This window comes from Eulemur rufifrons, chromosome 8, assembly GCF_041146395.1.
Source record: "Eulemur rufifrons isolate Redbay chromosome 8, OSU_ERuf_1, whole genome shotgun sequence".
NCBI classification, from domain to species: Eukaryota; Metazoa; Chordata; class Mammalia; order Primates; family Lemuridae; genus Eulemur; species Eulemur rufifrons.
Genome location: NC_090990.1, coordinates 71,820,155 through 71,826,586, shown reverse-complemented (window position 1 = coordinate 71,826,586; position 6,432 = coordinate 71,820,155). Strand labels below are relative to the sequence as shown.

General features: G+C 38.9%; 1 protein-coding gene across 3 annotated transcripts in view; it reads left to right on the top strand.

Moving 5' to 3' along the window:
- Positions 1-220: 220 nt before the first annotated feature.
- Positions 221-6,432, top strand: part of ZNF644 (zinc finger protein 644) — a 100,664-nt gene continuing 94,452 nt past the window's right edge. For 2 of the 3 annotated variants that reach the window (XM_069478199.1, XM_069478198.1), the window contains exon 1: positions 221-283. The gene's annotated coding sequence lies outside the window, so the exon portion shown is untranslated. Of the gene's footprint in view, positions 284-792; positions 1,004-6,432 lie in introns of those variants that run through there. The other variant, XM_069478200.1, reaches the window with a different exon arrangement.

Sequence of the window (6,432 nt, the reverse complement as noted above, 5' to 3'; positions counted from 1 at the left end):
CGAGAACAGTGGAGCACTGTTTCTGCTGCCCCCGTTTGTTTAATAGGCCCAGACGCTCCACCAGCGCGAGGCTGCCCAAGAGCTCCTCGCTGGCCACCCCACGGCCCGCGGTCCGGCAGAGGCGGGAAAGCAGCGCGCCTGCGCCGTGGGAACCGGGGCCGGAGGCGAAAAGCGGGGAGCGGAGGGGGGCTGTTGGAGCTGAGTAGCGTACAGAGCGGCGTGTGACGCGGGGACGCCGCGCGCTCCCAACGTCGCCCCGGTTTGACGCACACGGCACCAAACTGTGAGTTTCGGGGGTAATTTGGTCGGATTTGCTGGTACCTGAGTGGGTTTCGGGCCTCTGGGCTGTGGCGGCGGCGGGACTGAGGGTGGCGTTAGAACTTGGGGGACCCGGCCTCCGGCGCTTGGGCCCGGGGAGCTACGCCCTAGGCTGGGTCCCAACCATCCAAAAGGACGCATTTTGCCGCACAGGCTAAGATGGCGGCGGCGGCCGAGGAGGCGGAGTTGGTGCTACACAAGGAGCCCGGGCCCCGGGTTCGGGGAGGCGGCGGCCGCGGCGGTCGCGGGGGGCCGCGGAGCCTGAGGTGAGCGGCGGCCGCCGCCGCGGGGCGGGACTCGGCGGGGGGACTGGGGAGGGGGGGCTTTCCGCCGCGGCGTCTGAGGATCCGGTAGCGGACACAAAGGGGCTGAGCTGGGCAGTAGACTTGGGGGTTTTGTTTAGTCACATGAAGCTGAGCAGCCACTTAGCAGTAGGGGGAAGGGGCCGAGATCAGGCGGCTTGGGGAGTCTGGCGGTCGCCATTGCAATGCACTGAGTAACGGGGCGGTCCGAGAGCAGTCACCAACCCCTCTCGTCTAGGCTGCTCGGTCTCGGCTAGAAGCGCCGGCTCTGGCATTAACTGTACACACCCCTCCCCTTACTTGGGACAGGACCGCATAACCCTCCCCTCCCCCTGTTCTGCAAGATCTTATACCGCTAGGTGCCTGCGAAGTAACCGCAAGAGGTAAATCGCTCGAAGTGTTTGGGTTGCCAAGGGCTTGGTGGGTGTCCAGCTAAAGCTTTTTGCCTCTTCAGGTCTGAATCCCTGGCCTTTGTGTCCCTGGGAGCTTAACCTCTGCCAGAGGAAAACAGGTGTGCTCCACTTCTCCCGTGAACCTGAAGATGAGTTGCCTCAGACCCTTCTCAGTGATTGGAAACTTAGGTGGTGGAGCTAAAGGTTTCTTGAGACTTCCACAGACGACTGTCTTGTTGGGATCCATCTATGGTTTAGCAGCGTTAGTGGAAAAGTTTTCTTGAACTGTTTAAGTAATATTGACTTAAATATAATTGTTATGAAACTTTAATATTGAGACTTAAGATTTTGTGTGATCATGAAACTCAACAAAGGGATAAACACAGTTGGGAGCCTGAATGATGGTCCTGTTTTGTACACAAGTTAATGATTTCACCAGAAATACCAAAACACCTTCAGTCCTGACTAATGCCACGCTGTTGCATCTGGATGATAGACTAGATTTGCTTTAATCATGTATTCCCTCCCTGCAGTAGTTTGCTTTACACTTTTTGGTCCCACAAGAAGGAAAGCATTTCAAAAAATAGACAACTGAAGTTCCTCAAAGAAACGAAATGCTGTTTGCCTTTAGTGCCATTTGTAAGTATCCAGGGAACTTGATGGCAGCAACGTTGCATTTTGGTAGGTTTGCCATGAAAAAGTAGTTTTTATAATGAGGTTATAATTTAGCTTAGACATTTTAATAGGTGAAACATGAAGGCTCCATTAGTATTAATGTAGTGGTATGTATATTGCTGTTAAAAATCATGGTGTGTTAGAATTTCTAACAATTTAAAGTTATGCTGCACTTAACATTATACTTTGTGTTGGTATTAACTCAGTAGTACAAGATTTTGAAGCAGCTAGTACAAGATTTTGAAGCACCTAATGTTTTGTGTTTGCCATTAGCAACGGAATTACTTGATTAAAGGGATATGCAGATGCATTTAGATCGCTCACTTTATTTAGATCTCTGTGTTCGAATTGAAATTTGAACTTTTCAACATTACTTAAAACTTTCATTTTCCTTGTTTCTTTTCACATATATATTTTCCCCCTTTTAGCTTTTCTTCTAATAGAAAACAATCTTGTTGTATTAATGAATAGGAGCTATGTCAACATTAGCATACTGTATTCCTGGATCATATAGTTTCGCAGTGGAAGGAATCTCAAAGAACAACTACCCTTAACCTGTCTTTTAAAATATTTGGAGGAACAGATGATTAAGTTAGTGGCATAATGGAAAATTGTCTTTTAGCTTTTACTCCATTGCTGTTTTCGTTTTTCATATTGCCAGGATGATAAAGTGAATATCAGCAACTAATAATGATTAAAAAAGAAAAACAAGGGAGTGTTATTGAGAATACTTGTTGATTAAATATTATATTCATGAGAACATCTGTGACAGTAAGTTAAAAAAACTTTTCTTTAATGTTATATGGTGACTTAGTTTTTAAAGTGACTTTCAGTGAAACATATTCATACACAAATACAGACATTTCAGATAATTTCAGAGCAGTGTTGCTTTTGAGTTTTGATATTTTTCCAAAAGCTGTCTTTGACCCAGAAATTGAAAAGTTAAAAAAAACAACAAATAGGTACTTGATAAACTTTTTGGAAAGTTTGAAATAACTGCCAATTATTGCCAGTTATTACATAAGAAAAGAAATGAGGTACATGCTGAAAACCGACAAGCTAGTGCCTTTTTTTTTGTAATAGTGTTTTGGTTGGGTAAATGAACATGCCACTCAGAATGTTTCTTTTGTTTAAAACAACTTTTTAGGACTAACTAGTACTACTACTGAGTAGACCTGTATATTCTGTTAGGAAATTCAGTAAGTAGTAAAATCATTTATGGTGGGATCCTAACAGTGATCTTTAACTTCTTTGGATGTCAGATTTAGCAACAAGTTAAATGGTTTTAAGGTTTTAAAGTTTTTGTGGGTCCTTTAAGGTGCTTTTAAATTATTGAATTTTCTAAGAAATTATAAGCTATTTCATAATTTTCAACACTATGTAGGTGAGTGGATTTAATTCACTTTAGTTTTGTGATAATTAGGGTTACTTTCAGGTTATTTGTAGTTATAAAGTGAGTCTGTCACTTGCATCCCTTAAACATTTTCCAGTTTTAATTTGTCATTCATGTTATAAGAGGGAGAGTTTGGTTGAATTGAGACTGTAATGGGTAGCAGGAGGGGAAAAGAAAAACTCAAGGAGAATCATAGAAGTGATAGGGATAGCTGCCAGTTAGAGGAAAGTCAAGTCCATCTTTCTGACATCCCAGATACACTATTATTAATACTTGTTTAGGGTTACTTATTTAGACTCTTAGGATGTGATTTTGGAAGGAAAAGAGTGAATTTTATTCTTGTGGGAATGCTTTTTATTTAGATCTTTAGGCAGTTATAGCTTGCAGCAAATGTAGAAATTGCCTTGTTGAATTATCTAGCCCTAATTTTGCAAAGCACTAATTTTAGTAGTCCTTTAAAAAAAAGTGTTTTTTACATTTTTTAAGTTGATAGCCTTGCAAAATATGAGAATGAAGAATGGATGCTATAATACTTAAGATACATATTTAAATTAGTTTTAAATGTTTTTACATTTATTGGTTATTAATCCCTCTGGTATACAGAATGTTTTGTACATGGAGAATCTATAAATGTTGAACAAAATTATGAGATATAGGATTGACTGAAGTAGGTCTAGAAGTAGTGTTTTTGTTGCAGATTTATTAGAGGGAAATGGCTGCTTTGATAGTGCAAGCCATTTACACCATTGAGTTTTGAGGGACTTGAGAATGATCAAACTGATTTTAGCACTAGCTCACCCTGCTGGTTGGCTAAAGTATTTCTCCTCTTCACACTCTTGGGAGAAAAAAAAAACAAAAAAACAAGCAAACATAAAACCAAACATAAAGATCACATGAGACCTAAAGGGTAGGAGAACACCAAAAAATACAGTTAAGTTTTTCTTCAGGGAGATGGAGTTCCCATGAAAAAAGTGCTTTTCCTCATCTCTAAGGTCTCAGTTGCTCCACCCTTTAATTTTTTCTCAGATCTGCCAAAGTTAACTGGAATTAACATCCTTTTGGAACTTAACTAGGATTTCTTATGTGATTATGGAGAGTTAGTATGTTTTTATTCTTTTAAATTCAAGATAAGAAATCCTTTGACAATTGAGAAATACTAGGAAGAAAAACAGAAAGTCCTGTGAGATAACTTTCCCAGAGGAAAAAATCAGAGGATATCAAGAGGAAGAGGAGGAAGAAACTGCCAGGGCAGAAACAATAACAATGCACACTTCTCTTGGATGGGAGAAAATGAGACTGGATTAAGGTTAGCAGTTAAGAGATTTCCTTTCTGCTCTCCCTCTACTAATCTTTGCTCTGCTACTTCTGTCTGCAAGATGTAGCCTTCTCATTTCATTTGGGATTCTTGGAACTGCGATCTTACAAATAAAGGTTTAGATAAGTGATTTTTTTTCCCTTGAAATTTAATTGTTAGTCTAGATTGTGGAAGAATTGAAGTTGGTTAGAGTGATAAATACAGATTTTATATGTTAAGCATTTTGGTATGTAGATCATTCATTTAAATTGAAAATACAGCTTTAAAAAAACTTTTTATACAGACTCTAGAAATGTAAATATGTTATGAGCCAAAGAGACAATTGAAAATTAAAACACCTAATAAAGTGTTATGATTAAAGTACTTTACAGTTTTCAAAGCATGTTTATCTGTAGTCTATCAATTATTTTCCTAATTTCTAAAAAAGATTAATATTTTAATCCTTTCTTGGTGTTTATCATTTTAATTGTAAGTATCTTTTTCATTACTTTCATGACGAAGATGTTAAATATAGTCATGCGCTACATAATTAGGTCAACAATGGACTGCATATACAATGGTGGTCCTATGAGATTATGATACCATATTTTTACTGTACCTTTTCTATGTTTGGATGCCCAAATACTTACCATTGTGTTACAGTTGCCTATGCATTCAGTACAGTAACATGCTGTACAGGAGCATGTTATAGCCTAGGAGCAGCAATAGGCTATACCATGTACCATATGTGTATAGTAAGCTATACCATGTAGGTTTGTGTAAGTACACTCTATGATGTTTGCACAACTACCATATCACCTAACGATGTTATTTCTCAGAATGTATCCCCATGGTTAAGTGATGATTGACTATATAACTTAACTATATGTACTTTCAGAGCACTGTTTATTGGGGAGGGGAGTTGATCCCCAATTTATTGTTTAATGGTTTTTGATGGTAGATAGAAGTCTTGACAAATTTGCGTTTTGCTTCCTACTGACTCACTGAATATTTTACACACACATGTGTGTATGTACACACACATAGAATTACAGTTGCATTTGTAATTATGCATATATAAAGAGGCAGGATGGGATAAGGTTTAAAAGTGTGAGCCTTCAAGTAAAACTGGCAGAGTTCTAATTTAGCTGTGTGAGCACTATGCAAGTAAATTTAATAATAATTACCCTTTTCATAGAGGTTTAGGGTTTACATTACGTAATTCACATAAAGTCTATAGCTTTCTGGCATACAGTGAATGCTGGGTAAGTGTTATCTGTTAGAATAAGAATACTTATTACCATTGTTTAATTCTTTCAATGATAACTTGAAATTTTCACCTGTGAGTGATTTGGAGTTGTATACTTTTGCTAATGTCCATTTTTAGGCCATGTTTATAAAAACAAGATTGTTATGAAGGAAGTGAGAGGCAGTTATCAAAATGTACCTTCTCTGATTCTAGCAGCAAAACCTTATAACCGGGTTAAATATTTCAGGAATGCATTCCCTGTTACGACTGTAAGCTGATGAGTAGATGCACTTGGGAATGAGTGCATTTTGGTGAAGTTATTTCCCAACCAGTGCGATGGTTTGTCTTCATTACAATACCCTGAATTTCTTCACTCTCCTTTAAATTTTTGACTGTGAAGGCGACGTTTACCATTAGTAGAGAGAAGAGGGTAAGTGGCTATATGTATTTGTATGTAATGTACATACAAATCCTAGATGAGAGTGAGAAGTGGCTATCATAGTAAGGGGAATTTCCCCAAACAGCATTTCCTTTTGCTGTTTTTCTCTCTACACTTTATTTTGTATATGTCTTTGCTGGTATAGTGTTAAAGTTATCATTTCCCTCTTTAATTTTCTTTTTACCACCTACCTCCTTTCACCACAAACACAAATTTTAAATGTTTAGACAAAATTGTAAAAGGCAGCTAGTAAAAATACTTTTAAGTTCACATGAGGAGGGGTGCTAGTATGAAAATTAGAAGTTTTTCATTTATGCTTGAAAAATATTTTCAGCAGTTTGAAAAATGAAGGGAAGGAAAGTCACCATAA